The 25,325-nt window shown below is 38.1% G+C and overlaps 1 protein-coding gene across 3 annotated transcripts in view; it reads right to left on the bottom strand.

The window, feature by feature from the left end:
- LHFPL2 (LHFPL tetraspan subfamily member 2) overlaps nt 1-25,325 on the bottom strand; it is a 133,300-nt gene that overhangs the window by 52,201 nt on the left and 55,774 nt on the right. The window contains exons 1-2 of one of the 3 annotated variants that reach the window (XM_082336855.1): nt 20,466-20,532; nt 14,979-15,031 (exon numbers count right to left, since the gene is read on the bottom strand). The gene's annotated coding sequence lies outside the window, so the exon portion shown is untranslated. Of the gene's footprint in view, nt 1-14,978; nt 15,032-20,465; nt 20,533-25,325 lie in introns of those variants that run through there. The other 2 variants (XM_082336856.1, XM_082336853.1) reach the window with 2 other exon arrangements.

Below are 25,325 nucleotides of genomic sequence, written 5' to 3'. Positions count from 1 at the left end.
CTCTGCATTTCAAAGGGGGCAGCTATGGGTAAACAAAATACTGTGCTAGAATAATGCACTGACAGAAGCTACATAATTTATAGTTTCTACAACACTGCAAACTTCAGAGGATATTCCTACTACGACTGAAAAGAAGCAGAAGTTAAGCAACACTGAATGCTTTTCTCTGAATACCACTGCAGGAAGGCTTTCCACTCAGCAAAGAAAAGGCTGGAATCTGCTCTTGATTCAGTAGTATTCAACATGCTGCACACAACTTCGAAAACGTCTGTGTGATTTAGAGTCCCAAGTTTTTATTTTTTCTTTCTGCAAAATTGTAGTTCCCCTTAGCCTCTTTTACTTTAGAAAGGACAAGTCACCTACCAAGGATTGCTCTGCACCAAAAGCTGAGCTCCCCCTTGCAACAAAGGGGCACAATTCAATTTACCTTTAAAAAGAAGCAAGCAGGCAATTCTGTCCAGCTATAGCTAGCAGTAGTACTAGATAACACTAACGCTAGCATTTGAGAATTAAAGATAATGATAATGATCTGGGACAATGCCTCTTATTTTGTTAAAATTATAAAGGCAGCATGTTAATCAGCATAGCTGCCATCAGCCCTTATTGTGCAACTGTAAGCTATCATGCGCAAGTCAGCAAAATGCTTTAACAACTGGAAAACTCAGTCTAGACCTTTATCAAAAGATGATCAGAAAAATAAGATCACAAAGACTTGTGCATCCATTTAATTAAAATAATATGTTCTTTACTACAGTATGTACTTCACCACACTTCAGCAAACATCAATCCAACTCCATTCCATCACTGTTTAAATAATTTTTCCATGGCAAAAACATCTATGATAAAAGTGTTACTCAACAGACTTTGTCCTAGACTATGCCATAGAAACATCACACTGTTAAGCCTTTTAGACATAGTTTTGAGTCTGACTAGCTCTTTTTCTTCCTCCTCAAATCACAGAATTTAAACAAATGAAGTTGTAAACTACCCAAAACTATTTAGAAATTAAAATGCACAAGAATTGGAGCAGTTCACAATTCAACAGATTTTTCCATCTAAATACACTTATGTCCCAAAGAAGAACACTGCTTTTGTTCAAAAAATAATTAGGGCAATGACAAAAGTTCCAGTGGTTTATCTACTGTTTTCTATCTCTGCTCTCTTCTTCTCCAAGACTTCTAAAACATCTGAGCCTAATATTTATTACATTTCTCTCTGGGCCTTTTTTAACCCTGTGATTTATAGACTCTAGAGGTGAAAAAATGCCTCAAATATAATGAGGTGAAAGAAATAAAACTACTTAATAGTGTTCTAGTAACAAGCTTTTTGCAGGCTTTTTCAAGTAACATGCCAAATTCTGTGACGTTCTAGAAGAGCCTTTTAGGATGAGGTGTGTTTCAACATATACTCCATTGTTAAGGGTGTAGTCACTGCTCACTGAAGCCAACTGGAGTTTTCCACCTACCTTCAGTGGACTCTGGACAGAGGTGTACCAGCATTACTACACATACGGAGATACCCTTCCTTCATTCAAACTTAATTGCATGCACACAAACATCATAGGAATAGCTCTTGAAAAAGCCACAGCTGTTTCTCACTTCAAGCATTAAATCCACATGGATCATGTAACGACTCTTACAGTTGTGCTGATTATTCCAAGTTTGAACACAGCCAACATTTTAAAAATGCCTAAAAAACCTGGGTGGATTAGGCCACCCTGGTTGGAAAATCTGACAAAAGACGTAACTTCATATAATTCTTGCTGATTTCAGCATGCTGCAAACTGCTGGACCCTTACAACAGACACTGCATCATTGCACCCTTTGTCAGTTAGGCAACAGGACTAACACACACACGCAAACAGCTAAGATTATGGCATCGATCTAGAGATTAAACTCAAGTGGAAAATGGACTAATTTTCTCTTCATCTAAGAGTCTGCTAGTCTGACTCACATTTCTCATGGACAAGAATGGAAATAATCATATGAATACGGAAAGCCCAGTTTTATGAACCTGTTTTGGAAAGTGATCCTTTCATTAAATACATGATATTTTACAATAGACTAGCTTCCAATGAATCAAACTGTAAAGATCTGTATCACATTATTTAATACCTTATGTTTAACCAATATGAAGTCAAAATTATATTGTCCCTTAGTGAAGGATGGGTATAATTACTTAAATCAATACTTATAATTTCATCACCTGGCACAGAAAACAAAATTCCATCATCAAAATACCACTGCACAGTTCCCAGTGATATTAATTTCCTTTTTATTAGCATGGATAACACCACAAAAATATGCTGCTAGGTGAATCTACAAGCATGATCCTGTAAAGAAATGTGCAACTATAGCCAATACCAATCGAAACTAAGGGATCTCAAAATGATTTCCAGCTCTTGTGATTTTATCATGAGTCACATCTGGTGTTTTCCTTGAGTCATACAGTTAGGAACCTCAGCAGTGGTGCCCATAATTACATTTTACAATTTTGTTACTGTGGTGAGGGGGAAAGGAATCTGCCTTTTTACATATATGCATTCTGACATGAAGCATGCAGGTGACCCCTTGGTCACATGCCAGACTACTGGGTATCAGATTTTGTTGCACAAAAATCAAGAGATTTTTACAAAAGTGCTTTTCATCTGTTAATGATAATTTCTTAGTGACAGTGCACTACAATCCACATACATGAATTCCAATATGTCTTCTTTGTTGTGTACTTTCACTAATGAGAGAACTCCCATTTTTTTCCTTTCAGAGGAAAACAAGTATTTATTTATTTATTGGACAACTTATGATAGCAATGGTATGACATTCCATCCATAAATAGGCTGGAACAAGCCAAAAAACTGCAAGAACATACATGAAGCTAAATTTTCTGCCTTTTTTTTTTTTCCTTTATCAACCTAATAAATATAATGAGTGGTATCAGTAAGAAAGCAACATTGGCCAGGCCAATTCAATTCTGTTGAATGATTTCAAGACCATTCAAATGCTGTTCAAGATGCAAGTGGTCATGTAAGAATCAACATAATCTAAATCAGAAGGGGAGAGGGAAAGCATACAAGTGCTTGCAATACAAACATACTTACACATTTTACAATTTGGCTCCTCTGAATATCCTCAAAAATGTTACTAAGTTTTTGAAAAGCAACTGCCATGAACAAATTGCCTTTCAATACTCACATAAACCTTCGTAAATCCTAACCTTTATCTGAAGCATGTACCGCTATTCCAGCAATGGCCAAAACAGTTTAAGTCAGTAGAAAAACAAGAAAAGAAAAAAAGCGTCTCCTGTCCTCATTTCCAACACTGAAATTATTAAAACTTTCTCTCAGGTTGCACCTAGCAGGAAGCAATTCTGCTTCAGCAATGGATTAAGTAGATCAAAAACAGATCTCTGCCACATCAAATTTTGATGATGTTCCACATTTTAACTAACTTGTCATTTAATAAGGAAAACAAAAAAGACCCCAGAGTGAACTCTCTCCACAAGACAGATTCAAGCAAGCACGAATCTAAAGGTTCCATGGAGCTGAATGCAGTAAAGGAAACACAAAACCAAGGATGAGCTTCTAGAGTATGCTGTTATTTGCTAAAATAAGTAAGACTGTGCTCTGGCTGCTATTCTTACAAACTTCCCCATATGGCCTCAGCAAACAAGGGAGAAAAGTGATGTAATTTTCATGGCACCCACATCCTCAAAGCCAGACACTCATCACCTAGGTATCAGCAAGCCCTTACACAAGTCTTCTCAAATTACTGCTTCCCACCAAGACCTGAAACTGGCTCCCTTTAACATCTGTTAATCTAATTGGTTCCTATGAGCCTGTAACAATTAAACCTGTTGTTGCAAGGAGCAACAGGGAAAGGGGATTTTACATATCCACAGCTGGGCTGTTAGCAGAACAAATGGACTGCATCTGACTCAATAGCTCTCACCAAGATCCAGTTATTAAGTTGTGAGAATAAGCCCTAAATGAAGCTGATGGCCTCAGCAACTAGGCTGAGCTCAAAGTGCTTATCAGCTGCTCAGTCACAGCAGCGATCATAAGGAGGGGGCAAAGGCTTCAGAATTTCTCTAGTCAGTAAATTTAACAGTCCTGGAGGAAGGTACGACTAAAATCATGGCAAATATGGAGTGAATCACTCATACAAAGTGACAATAGAATTACTGTATGATACATTACGAAGTTGGCAATTTTTAGTTGGCCTGTATGAAGAAGGAAAAAAAACTGAAAGTCCCTGTTTAGATTCAAAGTATTTTTACAAAAATGGAAGTACTGCAACAGCTGAGCAAACTCAGCTCTTTACTTACGCAAAATACTTCAGTGGATTTATATTAGAAGAAACATTTTTTTTTCCCCCAAAAGAAAAAGTGAAAATGGAACAAAGTGATACCCAGCTTAGTATCGGTCCCAGTCCCTTTTCCACAGACACTTATGGTCGTTTCTCTCTCTGTGTACTCAAAGGAGATTCTCACCTTTAGAAGGAATTCTCATACATCCAAACAATGTGCATAAGGGTTTGCAGAGCAGGAGCTGTAATATCTTCTGTATCATCAGCATCCAGCATAAGGAGAGGAACTAACACTTTGTCATAAATTTTGTAGATCTCTAAGCCCAGACATCTCACAGCCTGAGAAAGAAAGTAAGCCCTGCAGTTTTCTTCCAGTGCACCAGAATATTGTCTCATACAGCTAATGTCTTACCCTTTCCACAGTCTAGTTTTAAAACAACTTAACAAAACACTTTTTGAAGTATTTTTGCTCTGTGCTCTCTTCTGTGCTTTCTGCCCCAGTATTATGCTACCTAAGCAGCTGGGCACAACGCTGTACTGAGGTGACACCACCACGACCCCTGGAAGTTCCTTAGAAACTCTTACAATACTCTTAACAGATTATGTGCCTCACACTTGGACACCAGAGAGTTTACTAGCTCCCATCTTAGGGTGTGGGAGGAACAACAAGTGTTATTTACCTTATGGGAGCCAGGGAATTAATAGCTTTCAGCCTTTGTTTCTTTAAGAACTCTCTAGCCACTGGCTTTTATTTTTTAACTGTTTTGCTTGCTATTCATCCCTTTCTGAATCTGCTCCTCTAATTTTCACCAACCTTTGTGAAATTCCATAAAGTCAACTTTTAAACCAGAAATGTTTCTAACAGATAAGTTGAGACTTTGGTACTCATAAGTCAATGCAGAAACTGTTCCTTTTTCCAGAGTACCATTGAAGAAGGCCTATGTATCTGAAATTCCCCCCCCCCCCCCTTTCTGGATGTTTTCTTAGACCATCACAGTTATGGACCCCTGTTACTACATTCCATGTTAGCCAAGAATTCACCAGTTAAATAATTCCTTTTCTCTGATGACTGCAAAACACTTCAAACGTATCTTAATCACACTTTATAGTCATTCTGAATCAAACTCAGTCAGTATTAGAAGGTTGCTCATGGTATGTAGTGCTATTTGATGCTCCAACAGGTAAAATTATTAAAAAAGTGTGCCAATGTAATCAGGTGTCTTTTACAGCTACTTAAATACCTGGAAACACCCAAGACTCCTGATAGACTTTCTGTACGTACAAAATTCTGAGCTGCACCTCCAGGCACATTTGAAAACAGCACTAAGGATCTATTTGCATCTTTGGGCTCAGAAGTATCTTTTAAGTTATAGCCTCGCTAGACCATCATCTTACGAAGTGTCATTTCACATCATTTCAGGTTAGTAAGGTTGATAATCTCTAGTACCTTCAATGCTTTAAGAAGTTACTCTATTTCCTCTGAGCTTTTATTTACTTATTTACCTCACTTTCATTTCTGCCCTGCTTAGAGTGAACTCTTCCATAGCACAGCCAAGATGGAAGAGAGAAAGATCTTGATTCACCATAAACACATTCTTCCCCACTGGCACAGTACATAGATCTGCAGTGGTTCATTAATAAGAGTGACAAGTGAGCTGCTACAGGCACAGACCACTGCGAGAGTGTCAGAATATAGGACAGACCAGAATGCAAACAAGCTACATTCAGACCTAGAACAACATAGCGATCTTTCAGACTGTCACAAAACATGTTAAAAATTATGATTTTGCACTGCGAATCCTAATTCCCGTCTCACTGTTGTTAGCTGAGTACCATCCTAAAACAGAAGTGATTAATTTTTGAAATAATTTGCTGTAATGTAGCACTATTACTGTTCACTGATTTCCTTTCATAAGTAAGAACTGTACGCACAGACTGGTGATTAAAATAAATTAAAAAAATGGCATAAGGGCTTTCCAAGCGAGAGTCATGGCATTTGGTCAATTCTCTCTTGATTCACTTAGATATTGCATGTGTAAACTAAGCAGCATCCCCCTTTATATATTCACAAGCATTAGTATGCTAGCAGTACTTCTGAGGTGGAGTCCCTCCAGCTGCCAAGAACAGAGTCATCAAAAAAAATCCAGTAACAAAGAAAACCAGCTTGATAACCATCCATCAGAGGATGGACTGGTGAGAATGCCAGGGCAGCAGACCTAGAAAATGCTTTAATTGTATTAAATATAATGTTGTCTTGACATATGTGCATGCAAGAGCACTTTATTATCATACTCCGAATGGATTTGACAGTTTCAGGAGGGGATATGAACAGTATCCAATTTCCAGAGAGAAATATGCTCAGTGCAATCTGGAAAACTAGTTGGATTTCAAGGGATGTTTTCAACCTCCCTAGTATAGAATTTCTTTTTGTTCTTCTCAGCCTCAACTTTTCCAATACAGGAAAAAAAAGAATTATCTGCAGGGAAGGATTTTTTCCTCATTTAATAAAATCTACAAATCTTTAGAGACTATAAACCTTTTTATTTTCTACTGCATTAAATTTTACCCCCAAAAGAATCTTTATGAAAATATTTATCTTCCTGTATTATATGTCTAAGAGGTGGATTTAAAAATGATCCAGTAGAGGACAATTGCAACCTTCTACCAACTAGACAAAACTATTTTGCTTTAGGGGAAAAAAAAAAAAAAGATAAAGAGTGATATAAGAAGTGCAAAATGAAAGAAAATCATCAGCCTACATTTGGTATAGCAATTTTTTTCAATTACAGCAATTTCCAATTTTATCAGGAATAGCAACTATATTTCACCAGAATACCATTCTAATATTTCAGAACAATAAGATACTAATTTTAAAGACATTTTTCTTGGGCGTCTTGAAGCATTTTAGGAGGTATGTGTAGCATAAGAAGACATTCACCTTTGGGTCACATATGTTACCTCACCTCCTCCCATCCATTCCCCCCATTTATTTCATTGCACTGAAAGTCAATAATAATCTCTCACTGTTGTTTACTCTTTGTCCTAAATCCTTCTGCATTACCTTGCAGGGTGCTGCGATTACTGGGCTGAGGGAAACACTGTCCTATGCAGAACTGCAGAGGCACGATCAGACCACAGGACTGGAGTGTCAGGGATTCCTGACTACATTATCAGTCAATGTCCTTGATTAAGTCACATCTCTATTGAACTTATGCTGTTTTAAAAATCAGTGAAGTAGGGATTTTGGTGGTTCCCTGGTATTTGTAAAAAGTTCAGCTGTAACATTTGCTCACCAGGCAGCCCAGTTCTCAGTTCATAACTCTCATTGAATGCTTTTTCCATGGCCTGCCTGCATACATTATCGGGGAAAAAAATACATATTTTTTTCTTATGCATCAATTCCACAGTGTATTTAGACACACGGGTTTGAACAGCCATCAACAGGTTATTTGCAAGCTTTCTTAGAGGCCCTAATACCTCCCTCCTTTTAATAGCTTTGGAAAGTAATCTAACAGCTCCCATAGCTTAAACTAGAGAGGGCCAGAAGGATATAAGAAAAGAATTCCTTTGTGGCACATAGAGAAAAAGGGTAAGTCAGCCTCAAGAAATGAAAAAGGAACTATTTCTTTCAAGCAGTTCAGCCCTACTTGGACATAAATTACTTGGCTCCACCATTGAGCTCTGTGCACTGCTCTGCTTTCTGCGTAGAAAGCAGGTTTCAATGATAATATTGGTGATTCCTGACAAGCAGTCCTTCTCAATCTATACCGATTCTGCTTTCACTCATAGCTTCTTTTTAAGATATCTCTTTTTCCAGACTTTATGATGGCCCCACTTCTAAGAAATTATTTGCATGCACAGGCTAACACATCTGCTTATCTTCAGACACATCTAGAGCATGCAACTCAGAGATCCTGCACTTTTGAAATAAGTCAGCATACTGTAGTATGTCGTAGAAGGAAGGGGAGAAAACAGAAAGGTAAAACATAGTCTATTTAGCACATCTGAAAATGAGCTCAAGCTCTTTTTAGTTCCAGCAGCTGCCTATAATGGAAAAAATGAAGATTTGCTGTTGCCAGAAAAGTGGGCAGTAAGAAATAACAGATGTGAAATTTCAGCAACATCATTGGCTAGGTTAGTTGTACATACGGCTTTACAGCCAGCGTCCCTGTTGGGCTACAGCATTCTCAGAGGCACGCTTGCTTGCTGAGCTGCTGAACTGTTTCCCTTGCTTAGCTGAATTTACTCAGCAACCTCACCCATGAATGCGATTGACAGGAAATATTCACGTCCTCACAAGCATGTGTGGGTTGTGTGTAAAAGCTCCTCAATTAAAGTTAGTCACTACCTTTTCCAAAATCATTTTAACATTTCACTTCTTTCTTCCTCCATTCACTCACCCCTCTTTATTTCATGGACACTTAGGGTGAGTGGGAAAGAAAAGACAGGTCCTCCAACACAAGATCTTATTACATGAGGCTCACAAAGAAAGTAAGATCAAAGAAACCCATCTAACCTGGTGTATACATTTTTAAGAGAAAGTGCAGTGGGTGAAAAATGCCCTTCCAAGAGTCAACTCCAATTACAGAAGTAATTTTCAAAGAATGAAGTTTCTTGGAAGAGTTTAAAGGGGAAATTATGAATACAAGGTCTGTAGAATATATCACATCAAGAGTAACTTCTGTCAGCTCAATTTGCAAGATGAAGTGGACTTCAATTTAAATTAAAATTAAATAAAATCAAAGTTATATTTAGGCATCAGAAATATGCCCTGAAATTGTAATGTGGATCACAAAGATGATTGCTACTTCAGAAAAAACAATTGTAAAGCTATATAAGAAAAAAATACTTCCAGTGAAGAATACATAACAGCAGCAACTAACATCAGCAGAATTGAAGTTGGGCTGCCACATCCATTGCAAGCCATTCTTCTGCAACGTTCAAAATCTGGTTGTAAAATGCAGCTCTTAATAAGCCTAGGTTTTCATGCTATGTCTCATCTGGTGTATTTATTACCTGTTGCTGAAAGAAACAGTACTGTTCTCCCCACCTACTTCCAGCTGCTTATTCCCTCTTTGTCCCTCGTGTTACATCTAGTAATTTCTCAGCCACAGGACAAGCCAGGCCAGCATAGTTATCTGATGTAGTTTTCCTTCCTAGGCAGCTAGGTTTTTTTATCGAATCAGCTGCTTACCTTGGGGCTGGGGGCTGATGCGAGAGAGAGGAAGAACCAGCTGAAGGAGCACTGCCCCTTTTGGCATCAGCCTGCAGTTGTGCAAGACCATATGCAACATTAAATCATGCTCTGAATAGTATTACTAGCTTTCTTCTTGCAGAATGAATATTCAAGTGTCTTCAGGATTCCACATCACACAGTGAGTCCCTGAGAGTTAATGTCACAGCATGAGAGAAACTTTGCAAGTAGAAATAGTAATACTATAGCAACTGAAGGACTCCACAGGCACAAAAGCACACTGAGATGAACTGAGGTGCAGTATCTGGACAAAAGGCCTTGCAATCTAAACAGACAAAAAGAGTAAGAAATGAATTAACTTTCCTAATATTACTCAGCTGGTTAATAACAGAGGCAGAAATTGAACGCGAGAGTTAGGACAGGCAGCTCTATCTGCTACACCACACTCCTTCCTGTGGCTGCAATTGCTATTTGTTCACTGCTTGTGGTATGGCACCTCCATGTCAAGAACTGCACTTGGTTCCAGAAATAACAAAATTAAAATTAGCCATTGTATTTGTTGCTCCATAAGCAAATTATCAGTTCAGTGTGGTTTACAGCATCTGAAAGTTCCCAGTGCCTTCCCAAGGAAAGAACTCCAAATCTTAATATTTTCCTGATTTGGTAACTCGTCCTCTCTCCCCTCTGATGACAGACAAAAGGAAAGAAAGTGAAAAAACGCCCACTGCTATTTTTGTTTCTGTTAAATGGAAGTGGGGTGCAATTTTGGATTAGTGCTTTAAAATCACCTTAAAGTTCTCCAAACGAGTAAACAAAGATAAATTATATGAAAAAGAAAAAAAAGGGCAAAGCACAGACACAGAAAAGAGATTACTCGTAGAAGAAAAGCAGTACAAATATATAACTTCCTATTTACTCTGGCTGCTAATAAAAACAAGTAAAATGAGCAACATTGGCTACAGTAAAACCCACCCTGTTTCTGTGCTGTTATGTACATAGTACAAAACTGTCCTGATATAAAGAAAACTGTATATCCCAAACCAAACATAAAACCCCAAAATCAACTCCCTGTCCCTATTTGTATTCTCCTGTGAACTATGTAGGATTAACACACAGGGACCTTTTAGTCACCTCAAAACTATTACCAGTTTTTCTGTTTTGGGCTTGAGATATGACAGGGCTTCATCAGAAACCTAGAACATCATTTCTGAAGTAACAAAGCACTGTCATGATGCAGACAAAGTTCAGCACATAGATAAGATGACAGAACACCTTGAGCTAACCACAACTTTCCTTTCTCTGTGGGTTATCACGACATGAGGAAAGACCTTCAGAAAGAAAGACCTTCACTCGGCTTGCTTTCCTCCACCTTGGTTTCTCCCAGTTGTTCCCAAGGCCAGAAGCACAACCCTCATCCTCCACTAGCAACCGGGACCCTATGCAGGAAAGCTAGGTAAGTATTATTACCTGAAGAGGAACCACACTAGCTGGTCAAAACATTTATTTTCATGTAACACAGAAGAATATTTGTCACATCAGCTGGGAGGTTCCAGAGTAGCTGGGATGCCAAAACTCCATGGTCCAAAAACTGCACTTACGTATCAACCTGTGGCAAAAATACTGGCAAATGGCTGGTGAAACTTCAGCTATTAAAAGGGGGTCAAACCTCCAGTCTTCAAGGACTAGTCTCACTGTCAACCATCAGAGTCCCCAGGCTAACATTCCCCAACCACATGAATGCCTGCTGCTTTCCAGAGATGTCCAACACCAACATCTAGCGCAGCATCTGACCTTTGCTGAGGCATCTCACTGGAGTGTGGATCCCTGTCAGCTGTGATGTGCAGGTCCTGGAAGAAGCTTAGCACCCCTGCAGTCAATTCTTGATTAATATTGTTTTAATTTTACATACAATAACCAGTGCTTTGTTGCCTAATACAATTTTGGAGTCTATCTTTCCTGTTTATTAGAAAAGGCACTATAAGCCTGTATCCTACTCATATTGCAAAAAAAGGAGCATACATAGAAGTCAGGGAGTATGTGAATGCTCTTAAAATTAAATTGAAACCCTGGGGAGAAAAAGAAGAGGAAAGAGTAAGAAAAATACCAAAGACTTCATTAAGAGCTTATCAGAAGGTAATTTCATCCTTTAAATTTTTAACTTGGTTGCTTATTTCTTGCTTCCAGTTACAATTTTATTAATTATTTTATTGCAACTGAAGTGAAGATTTTTATGCAATTAAGCGCTTACCTATTTTCAAATGTTTCCCTGAGACAACCTAGGCAATGCCTATGAAGAAAACTCAACTAGCCTTTGCTGTGCTCATTAGTACATCTGGAGAGAAACTATATTTACATATTTCGTTATGAAGGGAAAGTTATAATTTCAATTTTCTTTCAACATATCAGATCTGCACAGAGCTCTTCTTATTAACTATGCAATTTTACCATCACTTAACCCTCTACATTGACTTCCCACCTACTGCTGCTGACAGTTGCTCAAGCTGTTGTTTAAGTTAGCTTCCATTCTTAATGCATGTGCTAGTGTTTTTGTTATGTTGCTAAGCATTATAGGGCTCCCCTCTTAACTGGTCCGAGGCACATTACTATAAAATAGGTCATATTATCTGTAACACTACCCAAGAAGCAATTTTAAATTAATAAGAAGTCTCTTCTAATTCTTAACTAGCAGCTTCTCAAAGAGCATCAAACTTGCAAGAATGAATACCTATATTCATTGTTAGATTAAGCTATATAAGCTGTCTACGATGTACCAACACCAGACAGAGAACCATGAAGTACACAGTTCAGTTCTCAGCCCTTGCAACTGCTGTGAAAACTTGGTATGGCATCTCACTATAATCTGCAATATGAGCAACGTTGCAGTTTAGCAAAAGGTGCTTCAGCTTTTTCCCTGTTCAACACAACTCTTAAACACCTCCTTAGTTTCTAAACAAATAGCATTTTAACTGTTTCAGTAGTCCTTATGCTTATCTTATGATCCTCTGGTGAATCAGGGCCTCGTATCACAGCATCCCACCACAACAGCCACCATATTAATCATAAAGTAACAAGTATCAGCAGTCTGTAAAGAAGGAAATTATTTCAGTTTGAAGTCACGCAATGAAATGTCAGTAAAAAACTAGAAGTTGCTTCACATTAATTATTAAGTTGTTTATAAGACTTTTAAACACACATGAGTCACCAACAAGCAGCAGTCATAAGCAAGTTTTAGAGTTACTTATAAAAACACTGAGTATATTTCCTTTGAATTTCCCCTAATGATAGGCGTGTTTAGCATGACAGAAGGATATTTTTATTTTCAGAATGTTTGGGACAAGTGACTTCTGAACACCAGGCATATGGCGTTATCAGCTCCTACATGTGAAGAGGCACAGATCAGAATTGTCCATTGTACACTCGTTAAGAAACTTTAAATAGTTTCAGCTTTTTGTGGGATCACATAATGCATGCACTAGAGTAGTACCTGTTGGGTTAACACATCTGTTTCAACGTAGTGGCACACTTGTGTGTTGTGGAACACCTAACTTACTCAGAGCATGAATAAATGTGTCACACTGGCACATAGGTAAATTAAGCCACATAAATCCATACACACGTAGGTATCTCAGCAAGGACAAGACTGGTTGATGAGGTAGTTTGAATTCCTTCTTGCACAGTTCTTCACGATCCTGAAATTTAACGTGGCTCCTATTAAGACTACACTTAAGGGCAAGGGCAAAACATGGATTTTTCTATGGGAACTTGAATGCTGTTTGGGTCTTTCTGGCATCCACTGTGACCAAAAATATCCTAGATAACTGAACGCATTCAAAGTGGGCAAGGACCTGTAATATTTAGTCTAGAGTACTAAATGAACTAATATAAATACCAGAAGACGTACCACTTATTTTTGAGGACTCTTGAAGACCCTGACAAACACTAACAGCAGTAGGAAATAACAAGTTTCATTCTTATCAAGAAGGAGGAATAAGGTGGATGGAATCTGCACAGGAACTATCAATTCATTTTACTTGTGCACTGATGACACCATGAATACAGCAGTTTAGTCCTGATAATTGTCAGGGGGTGGAGGATGGGGGCATGGGGGTAGATAAACAGTAGGCAAAAAGGAACTATCCAAAATTAACTGAAAAATTCACTTAAAATTCACTTATTTGCTTTTCCTGGTAAAATACAAGCAGAAATAGAAAGAAGATAGTAAATATAGAACTACATGAAGGTAAATGTTCTAAACTGATGCATTCCTTCAAAGTTTTAACTAAACGGTATTTCTAGAAATTAAGAACTACACAAACATAATTTTCAGAGGTCATTAAAGCAAAAAAGAAGACAAAAACAAGGCAAGAGTTTCTCACTGTATTGCATTTGGTTCTTGGTCACCAAAGTCAACAGCACATGCAACCAAATGTGCTAAAAACTTACATTTGCTGCCAACAGCACTGGAATCAAACAAGATCCCGTAAACACAAAATATTTCACATGAACTGGCTCTGCTACGGAAACCAAAGAAATAGAAATATTACATTATTCCAAATAACCATCTCTTGGCAAGAAAACGCAATTGCTTTTTGAAAGTAGTATTATTACTACTACTATTACTGTTACTACTACTACTCTTATTATTATTATTAAGTACAATTAACAATTGGTGAGTTCATCTCTGCATTTGTAAGGCTCTCTTTGCCAGCCTACACCTACAGCCAGGGAAGTGCAAATAATATATTTATAAACCCATTACTAAACAAAACTCACTTTTTAAAGTATTTGAATTTTTAAAGTTCGTGCTTAGATCCTTCCTGCGTTCTTCTCCAGTCACAACAGGTACATAACTGGCTCACAGGATGCAAAGAATCAGCAATGAGCAGGGCGTAGGGGATCAACGAAATGATCTGTCTTTACGAAGGACACCACAGTTTGCCGAGGAGGTTAAGAACCACAGGCATGGTTTAAACCACACTCCACAAGCTTGGGGGTTTAAAGAAAAAAAAAACTCAGTTTGCAGTAATTTATTAACTTACCTCAGGTTTCCATGTATTCTAGAATGATATCTGATTTTTTAATTGCTGAATGTATACGCTGGCGTGATTCTGAGAAGTCTGGATTCACGCATTACTCATTTAATACAATGGGTGACAGTGTATGTTACTGCTTCAACAAGTATAGATTGAACTATTCTGCATGAAATACTTTAAGTTCAGTATTTTCTAAGTCAAGATGGTGGTGGCCACAAGGTTTCACTTATCAAAAGCAGTCACTAAGACTACCTCCTCTTCACCTTCTTAAAATCTCTGCTTAAAAAAGTCAGATGAATGCTCTGAACAGGAACTTGGTGCTCCGAAGAAAATATTCAAAAGGCATAACCTACTGCACATCTTCCATCCCTCAAAAAGCAGTCAAACTTCAGAGTCAGACAGCATGTGAAAATACCAGATAATATAATCTGAATTTCATTTACTCACCACTGTTCCACGTCCTTAGGTCTTGGTCAACCACTTCAGACACCTGGCAATACCTAGAGAAATAATTGACGTAAAATGTAAGAAAGGTACAGAGCCAAAAACATTAAAACAATATTTATGATTAGTATTGCTGGCTGGAATGGTACAACTCTGCTTGTAAGAGGCTACATGCACATGCATAACATTTCACTACCAGGACACTTCTGCTTTGCTAGAAATGCAGCATTCTAGACATCACTTCAACCACTAAGGACCTAAGAAAAATAAGCGTATGTGAAGGAGTAACACATAAACCACTAAGCATGCACAAAATTGCATCTTTTTTCTCTTCCTCTATTTTACTAATAAAGTATTCCAAGATTTGAAAATACATTTAAAATTATTTGTTTATCCTATTCTGATTTATAACAATATTTTAAAATCAGGTATGACTTAGGAAGAAATCCAGAAGTTCCTAAACCACTGGAGTAAAAATGTAAACTACATAGCATGTTCACCCCACAAGCTTATGAAACGCACCTCCAAAACCCTTCCACCACCTCACACATGTATTTCATGGAATTCAGCAAGGGCAAGTGTGAAGTCCTGTACCTGGGATGGGCTAATCCCTTGGACAGGCTGGGCACTGACTACCCAGGGCACAGCTCTCTGAAATGGACCTGGGGGTCTGGGCAGACAGTGGGCTAAACATTAGCCAGCAGTTAGCCCTGGCAGCAAGGAAGGCTAAGAATATCCTGGGGTAATCGATTATTCACCTTTAGCCAGCACTCCAGGAATATGCGTCTGCAATAGCACATCCAGTTTTGGATCCCCAGAACGAAAAAGTAATAAAATAAGGTGATAAACGTAAGGTAAGATTGATTCAGTGGTGCTGAACTACAGGATTTCCCACAACAATAACCAATTCTGCATTTTTGTACACACATCAGCACAGGATATATGAAGACCTCCCCTTACATAAAAGAACAAAGTGAACTGGAAGGTCAGTAAACTCTAACAAAGAGAGATAATTTGGCCTTGGTGAAGATGGTTTAACAACAGAAAAATGAGTGCAGAACTCCTAACAAAGCGTGCTGCTGAGGACAGAGGAAAACATACTGGGAGCACTGGGAAGTCAAGCATGGCTTAAAATGGCCTCTGAGTTCCTGGCACACAGAATATTCCTCCAGGAAAAAAACAACAGACTGGACTAAGTAGCTGTGATTACTATGACTTTTCTCTTCCGTCTCAAAAGCAGTTAAGACGGCAATGAAAATACAGCAGTGCTAGCAGAGACAGAGACTATCTTTCATGAACAAAAAGGGCCAAATTATTTTCTTTTAGACTCAAGCACCCAAAAATGCACAATCAATTTTAAGTATGTGAAAACGATGGATTACTTGGACAATTAGAATTAAGTGGTGCTTAATTAATTTCCTTAAACTAAGGAAAATTTCCTTGCCTGGAGTCTGAGCTCCCTAAGAAAGAGAAGCAGTACGGGCAGGGTAAGACAGGATCAGCCCATCAAGGACGCTGTAGAAGAGCCTTCTCTCACAGATCCATCCACCTGCCAAAGGCACTGCACAAGTCCGCACTCACATGCAAGAAGTACCAAAAAAAAAAAAAAAAAAAAAAAAAAAAAAAAAAAAAAAAGGAGAGCAAGTACAGCAAGTATTACATTAAAAAGAAAGGCTCTTTTTTGCCACCACATTTGTGATGAAGCTAATAAGAAGAAACTCCACATGCCTTCCACTGCCCCATCACCACACAGGCCGCGTGCACTTTCCTTATGCTGCAGATGGCCAAAATGAAACCCAAATCCTCCCAAACAAATCAGAATGAGAAAAACACATGTATGCTCTCACTCTTTCTCTCAGGAGCTCTTTCTTACAAATTTTGCAATAGCTCAGATGGATTTCTACAACAGGTGGCAAAAATACATAAAATCCATTTCTTCCTTTCTACTCACCTAGTTGTAAATTTGGCTGCATCACCCCATCACCACCCACACCCCTCCAAACAAAAAGAAGAAAACATTGCATTCTTCATTTTTAGCTCCCTTCTCCTTTGCAAAGGAGTAATGTTTTAGTATAATTCAGGAAGAAAGAGTCTCCATACCAGGAAAAGCCATTGATTTAAAGTTTTTTATTTACAGTCAACAGGAGAAGCAAGTAGGCTGGACACTGTTAAGAGAATACAGTTGGTTTGATAACATCCCCGTGTCACATACCCTGGCTTTGTACACAACAGGAATTGGGTATACTTAGGCTCCTCAGCAAAAATAAAATAAAGAATAGAGATATATCCGCTGTATCTTAAAACATCCTTTTCAAGTAGCTTTTTCTTCAGATATACTACTGTGCGATACTTCCATGTATTATATTACAGCAAGTATCCAAATCAAAGAAATATTTACTTAATTCAGGAACGTTTGTATGACCAATTATGTCCCTATGAATAGAAATAATGCGTTCAGTAGGTTCTTTGTCTTCTGCTATCAATGCAGAACAGTATAAAATAAAGCAAGCCATACTATTTCATAGGCATCATTAAGGCTACCTTCAGAAATAACAGCAAAACAAGAGGGGAAAGTATTTTCTTTAGGGATACAAGGCTAGCAGGTTAAAAAGAAAAACTCTAAATGAATTACAATGATAAACAACATAGGAAATGAACAGCTTGAGACAGACAATACATTTTTTTAACATTTCTTCTCAGGCTCATTATTCTCTGTTTCACACAAACCTACAAAAGAAAAAAAAATCCATTTTCCTTTTTGTGTTATCTACCTAATTTGTTCAGTCTAGAAGATCATGCTACGTATCTTTATGTATGTAATTTAAAGCAAATTCAAAAGAGCATACCATATAGAGCAACATCATTTGCAAGCTATTTCAATGAGAACAAAAAATTCTCACTTCTTTACAGTACAAAAAATTTCACCCAAATGCACCTGCCCTGAAGTTTACACCTAATAAAAGCCAGATGTACTTCTAATACACTGCTGATCCCTGCTCTTAATGCCTGTTTTCCTACTGCACCACCTTAACCAAGAAAGTGGTACAGCATAGTTTTACACATCATTAAAATGTTTAAACCAAATATTACATTTTTATAATCCTAGCAGTTCCCACAAAACTAAACAGAATAAATATAGGAGCATTAAGAGACCTGCACTGTGAATGAAAGATCCCTCTTAGCCTGTTACCTAATACAATAAGCACCTCAATGATAAGTGAATCAAATTACCACATTTCTTTAAGAAGTCAGTCATTACTAACTGAAGCAAAAGATATGCAAATTTGTTTTTAGCAAAGTTATTCTCTAAAATGAGTTTTGTCTTCTAGGGTTTATTTTACCTAAGCATAAAACTTTATTTGAAGTTAGTAAGACGGAACATCAGTCAGAAGCCCAATCCCACATTCACTAAAATCAGTGGGAGGTCTTATCTTTAGTGTTACCCATGAGGATAAAAGGACAGAAATTGTTTACTTTAAAAGCACTTAACAAGTTCACTTTACAAATGCTTCTTGAGTCACATCTCTGTGTCACAGGGACAGTAAAGCAAAAAGGCGAGTCACCCTCCCACAGCAGCACTGTGAGTTACACCACAGCCAGTGCTTTGGTCTTGCTCCATACAACTCATCACTTCTGCCAGCCCAAGGCAGGCAAATCCAGCAGCTTTGGAGCAGCATCTCCAGCAAGGACATCCATAGTCACTAAAAATGTTCCTTGGCTCTGTTTTGGCCATAAAGATGCTCTAGGTCACTGCAGCTTGGCCACCACCGAGAGGAACCGGATGAGTGACTTAGAAAGCAGCTTCACCCCAGGGCCAGCACTGCTCAGCTGCTGCTGCCTGCACACAGATGGTGAGAGAAACGTGTCCTACAGACAGCCCAGCGGTCATCGGGCAAAGGCAGGCTCCAGGTCACCCCTGCAACAGCTGGACTGGAACAGGCACACCAGTAACACAGCTCCAACATGGACTGATGGCCCCAGGCTGAGTCGAAACAGGTTCCTGGGCCCCCAAGCAGGAGCGCGGGCAAGGACCCAGGGGAGGCCGGGGCCCATCAGTGCCCCCAGGGCCCTGACACTGGGTTGCTGATTAAATGCTCTAACCAGTAGCATGCTCTTCAGCTATGAGCTAGAATCACTTGGCAAGCTCAGGCTATTCTTCCTCAATGTCAGCTGGCTTAATAAATAACAACTTCTGATGAGTATTATTACTATCAGAATTATTGCCCCCAGATTACCACACACTGCAGCCTGCAAAACACTAAGTTTACAAATAAAGCCGTCTGCTGCCAGAAGTGGAACAGAACGACTCCAAGGGAGACAGCTCTGTTATCTTTTCCTGAATGCCTGGAGATGGCAACTGTGGAGTTTTGTTAAGGTGTAAGCAATTAACATACTGTTTTATTTAATCAGTAGACAGCCTGAGCGTGTTGCAGAGGGCTGCAGAGCTATCCCATCATGATAAGTCTGGAAAAAAAAGATGTTCTCTCACACACTGACACGGACACACTCTCTTTAAACCAGCAACTGCACAGTTTGTTTTGTTTTCAATCCAACACCTCCTTCTCAGGCCAAAGTTAGAGTATCATCCTAGTGATGCAAGCTGTGACTTACAAATCATTGGAACAATCACTAAAATATCCAAATTGCCTTACAAAATCCCTGCATTTCCAGCACTCCTGCACCACGATTGAATTAGGAACCTGTTTGTTTTGTGGTTTCAACCTAAACAAAAAAATGCCTTAATCACAATCCTCCCCTCCCCCTGCAAAGAAAAGCAGACTTGTTTTAACATTCAACTTCCTTTACATTTAAGACAAGATAGCTAACAAAGCAACCAAACACGGAACTAGGGACTGACTTACTAAGACACAAACAAGCTGTTAAGAGTCCTCAAAATACAATTTCAAACTCCTCTATGGTGTCAGGAAAAAAACATTGTTTACCTTAAGCATATGTTCTATATTGGACGAATTTCCATGCCTTCCTCACAGCTTTCATCTTCATAGATGCAATAAAAAATACACATAAAACGTAGCTTATCAAACTAAAGGACCCACAGGTACTACCTGTGACCTTCCACCAGGGAAAAGCTGCTTTTTAATCATGAAACACTTAGTGATTCATGTAACGGTTTTGCTAAGTGACAAAATCTAGAGCTCAGGTCATTTAATATGACCTCAAAGCAAAGTTCCTTCTACTGAAAATAGTCTATCTGAACATTATCCAGCCAATAGGCCTATCATGCACTCCAGACCTTAATTCAAAGCTAAAAATACTGCTTAGAGCACGTGAACTTTTTTATTTTCAGCTTTTCTCCAGCTCGTGTCTTAGAACCGATTTTCAGTCTTGTAAAAAACAAAACCCAAAACCCAAAAGCAACATAAAGAAAAATTAAATAAAGATGAGACCCTGAGCAACATTCCGTGTGCCTTTCTTGAGTGTTTCAGTAAAATTATGTTATGGAAATGAAAATCCTTACTCAAGTCTTACCTAACCAATTTTCCCACTCTAGAGAACATCCTGCAGTTTTCTACAGACCTCTGAAAGTCCTCAGCCATCTCCATCCAGACTGCTTTTTCAACAGGAGCTTACAGGCTCACAAAGAGGCACTCCTTTGATGCTAACCCAAGGAAGGGGAAATGAGCTAGCCACTGCTTGGTAAGAGTTAAAAATTATACTCAGTTTGCAGATGGAAGAAATAGCTAGCCCCAGGGATGGAGGGAACTGAACAGCAACTAAGAAATATGTTAACTGTGGTTTTGTTTACCACAAAGAAGGTTTCCTTTGCCTTTTTAATTTTTGTCATTTTAAGCCTGCTCTGGAGCCAATTTGCTTAAACAGTGCTAGAGAGATGATCTTTTCAGAAAATGTCCTGCTAATACAAGAAATAAAACGTCTGGGTTAGCTTTTCCTGAAGCTGATAATACCCTCTTTGAAGACTGTCACACCATACACTTTGTAAGAAGTTCTAATTATTCTTTATATATTCCTCTAAAAAGTCTTTATTGTTTAAAATACATTTCTCAGTAAAACTGAGCTATAACTTCTGGACAAGTTATGAGCTCCTAGTGATAACTTTTTATTTTGCCTAGATTCCTACTATTCTTTTTACTACCTAAAAGAAGACTGTGAAATAATGTCTCCATATTTAAGAGGAGAATCTCACCTAAAAATGTCTCCCAATTCAGAGTGCAAAAAAGAGATCTCACAGTTTCTGCTTTTACCTTTCAAGATTATTGTAAGTTAATTCTTTAAAAAGACATACTGATTGTTACCTTTACCATTGCCTATACGAAGGCACTTGCAAGGCTGAACTGCAGTATCATAGGCCAATTTCGGACTCAAATAATGGGCTTGCAGAATAACCCATGAAGGATTCAATTCAAATAGGAATGGCTGGGGAAGGGAGGGAGAAGGCTAGCCGACTTTTTTGTACCCCTCTTTTGCAGCTGAGGGTAAATCAGCTGATCGTTGTCTTCAGTGGTCCCTTCCAACCTGTATGATTCTAACTACCAAGTAACTGAATATAAATTTTAGTCAGGCATGTTTTCCTTGAATATTCATTCTTGGGCTTCCTGCTTCCTTATCACTGATTAACCTTTACATTCCCAAAGGTAGGTATTCAATGTGCAAGAAAGTTTATGGTAATCATAAGATCATCCCCTGAAATTCTTTACTGAAACTCATGAGATGGTGTTTACCTGACCCAAACTCTTAAGTTTGATGCAAAAACTTTTAAATTTCTTTGATGTCTTCTCCTTTAACTTTTATCAACAACTGCATGAGTCATGTCTTTCCTCATGTCTCCAATTGAGAAACTGAGATGGTGATATGAATCAGTTCACTTAACTTGGGCTCATTTTATAACTTTTTAAAAAAACACTGTACTTTCTCGTTAAACAACGATTTTCTAAATTGAAGCAATGAATTAGGAAAAAAAAATCGTACTGACAGTTCAGGTGGCATTCTCCACTAGATTCAGAGAGTTTTAAAGTTTACTGGTAGCTTGAATTCCTAGAGAATAGTTATTTGATATGCATATATTGTTTTGAGAAGAGGAAGACTTTCAGAAGCATCTCACAACTGATCTTGAGCCTGTTGGGCAATACCTCCAACAAGATACGGGGGTGATGAATGCCAATATAATCTTAGAATATATCAAAAAAGTTACCATCAGCCCAGAGGACAGTATCACCGGTTGCTTTGTTACTTTGAACACTACAAAGAATTCTTATCCATAAGCGAGGGGCAGATGAAGACATCCAGGCTGGATTAGGAACACAGAAGGAATACTGTACTGATCAAGGGAAGAGAGCTTAGAAAAGATATGAGGTCTTGCCTTCTTTAGCCTAACAAAATGGTGACAAAAATGACATATAATTGTTTCCTACAGCTACTGTAGGCAGCTAATTAGCAAGGAGAAAGAAGAGATATTTAAATTAAAAGCCAACATTGCACCATGAACAAAATAACCGTGAATTGACTGTGAATACACTTAAGATGCAGGCTAAGAGATGATTTCTAAACCATCTGAAAGAGCAAGATCTGCAACAGCCTTTGAACAACAAAAGCAGAGGCAAGAAACATTCCTAGTTTTAAGTCAGAGGCTGATGACACAATGCAAGGAATTGCATACAACCTGATTGCCTGCAACAACAAGGGAAAAAACTCCGTTACATCGAATCCTTCGCATCCGAAGATCTGTACCTTTTTACAGTATGTTAGCGTACCTTCCAATCACCTCTCAGAAAGTATGTATTTAATAGCTTAAAGCCACCCAAACCCCACTGTTAAAACCAAGACACGCATTCTAAGTACATTTAAAATAATCCAAAAGTATTAAACATCAAAAATGCAGTTTCTCCTTTGAGCTTTACCAGCCCCATACAGACTACTGGCTGTATCCCATGCTTTTGATTATTAAAGGCAGCAGACAACTGCACTTATTACAAGTCTTGATCACGCACAAGATATCTACGTCGACTACATTCACAAAGTCATGTTTAAAGAACATGAAATACTTAGCCATTTATGTCATTCTAGACAAAGGCTAAAAAACAAGACATGGGGTATAAAGATGTTTATTTTGAATGTTAATATATATTTTTTTTTTGCAAAGTGTATAAACAAAGTAATATCCATGAAAGAAAGTTATTGTGAAACAAAACATGAAAAACTAAGGTCAAGCAGACCTCCCAAAAAACAAAGAAAAGGAAGAAATTGGTCACTTCACAGAGCACAAGCAAAACAGCCTCAGGAAATCCATATGAAAGATCTTTTAAAGAATACATAAATTCTGCTATAACCTTCACAGACCTCTCCAGCAGTCAAGCTAAGAGACAACACCTCTCTGGAAAATAATAAACACTTCTGAAAGTGCCTTCTCTTCTCTCCATCTCTCAAAACATTGTATTTTGCTATTTTACTATCAATGAACATTTTAATTGGCATTGGCCGTTTGCTTGCTACCAGAATAAACATAATGATGAACATGCAAGGTGAGAAGTTAAGGAACAGCCAACAAGGCAGTGAGATGGAGGACTCCCATTCCTACTCCTTGGAAGGCAGGAAAACGCATCACTACTAATCTCCTCATGTCTCACTTCAAGTTTGGGGGGCAACTCTATTATTTTCCAGAGAAAAACTATCTGAAGCTGAGTTCACAGCACTCTTAATACTTCAATATAATATGGTAAGGCTAATTTTAAAACTTCCAAGGAGGTTTAAAAGCTTCCAAGGAATCACTATAAACCCTGAAACAAGACATAATCTTGTCTATTTAATCAAGTTTGTCTACAAACATTGTAGGCTACAGTGGATCAAGTAACTGAAAATAACCTTATGCGTATAAGCTACACGTTTTAACAACAGTTTCAATTCTGCAGCAACTGAAAATGCAGATTCCTACTAGTAGGCACTATTTTTCGAGACCTATACATATATGAGAGAGGGCAATCACACTAGGAACAATTATCAATAGCCCTGTTTCCATGAGTTTTCTTATCAGTGATGAAGAAATTAATTCCAAGATCAGGAATCTGATAATTCCTTAAGTCTCGGTGACTGTCCAGTGCACTGATTCAAAATCATAATTCTGTAAACTTTGAAGCTGTAAGATCCAGAGTCCCTAAATACTAACCTCTTCTTGCCCCAAACTAGCTTTCTGAAGTAGTTGTATGGACTACCTTTTTAAGTATTTTTTCCAATGAAGGCTGAGGTTTAGAACACAACATCAGTAAGTTTTCTGACATAATTGCTTTCTTATGGTATTCCAGCAATTGAACATTGACTTGAAATCTCTTACAGGCAGAGCTGGCTAGTTTAAATCATTGCATTTGAAAGCACACAGATGATAGGCAGCTACTTTACCTCCCAATATCCTTTACAGCATCAAAAGAGCTCTCAAATAAAGAAAATTATACATATATACACAATCTCTCTTTCATATTCATACACATAATATATCCCAGCTCCATTCAGGTGGTCCCCTGAGGTTTTGGCTCTCTAGAAACAGTTAAATATCTGAAACAGACCCTTTTCTTCTTCATTTATTAGTACTGTTTTCAAAGGATCGTTCAGAGAATGAAGCCTAAGAAAAATGCAAATTTTCCACTCCATGCTTGACTAACAAAGCATCCAATCAGTTCCCACTGAGCTCCAGTTCATTTTGTGTCCACATGTAAGTGATTAAGAGTACATTGTTTGAAACTTAATTCCACATCTGTTCTTCTGTGGGACTTGGAAAACAGATGAATTTTTTTGACAATTGTTTGCAGAGTGGATAATCACAAGCATGTGTAATACTATCCCAAAGTGCAAGGGGAAAACACCATGAGTCTAAGAAGCTTTTTTTTGCTGAATGTTTTTGTTTCTTTTCTAAGTAAGATAAAAAAATAAGATGCTCTCAGATGGAAATCATTAATAAATGCTCGAGAAGTCATCTACTATAACTAGAAAGGCAAAGCAAAATCCAGCTTTTCTTCCTAAAGGTCATAATTTCATGTCCCAGTAGTTTACCCAGAGAACCAAAATCCATTTTATGGCCTGTCAGGTAACTTTTAAAAATCATGCAGAAGTGGCAAAATCCTGCAGAACTACAACACAGAAAATACATGGTTTTGTCATGGAGCTCTGCAGTTGTGAGAGAATGTTCCAGGCTATTATAGTATGAGAGTCAGCATCTTTTGAACGGATCACACATTTAATGTCTATTTTCTTTTGATCTCTATAAAATGCTAATAAGCACAGAAAGGAATAATAGATAACAACTCTTCACTGCATTTGCTAATGCCAGTGCTGACAGCATCAAAGCATACTGGGGAACGTAAGGTTAAAGAAAGCACTTTTTCC

Source organism: Platalea leucorodia (genome assembly GCF_965183815.1).
Source record: "Platalea leucorodia genome assembly, chromosome: Z".
In the NCBI taxonomy this organism is placed as follows: Eukaryota; Metazoa; Chordata; class Aves; order Pelecaniformes; family Threskiornithidae; genus Platalea; species Platalea leucorodia.
This window is presented reverse-complemented; position numbering and strand designations above follow the sequence as displayed.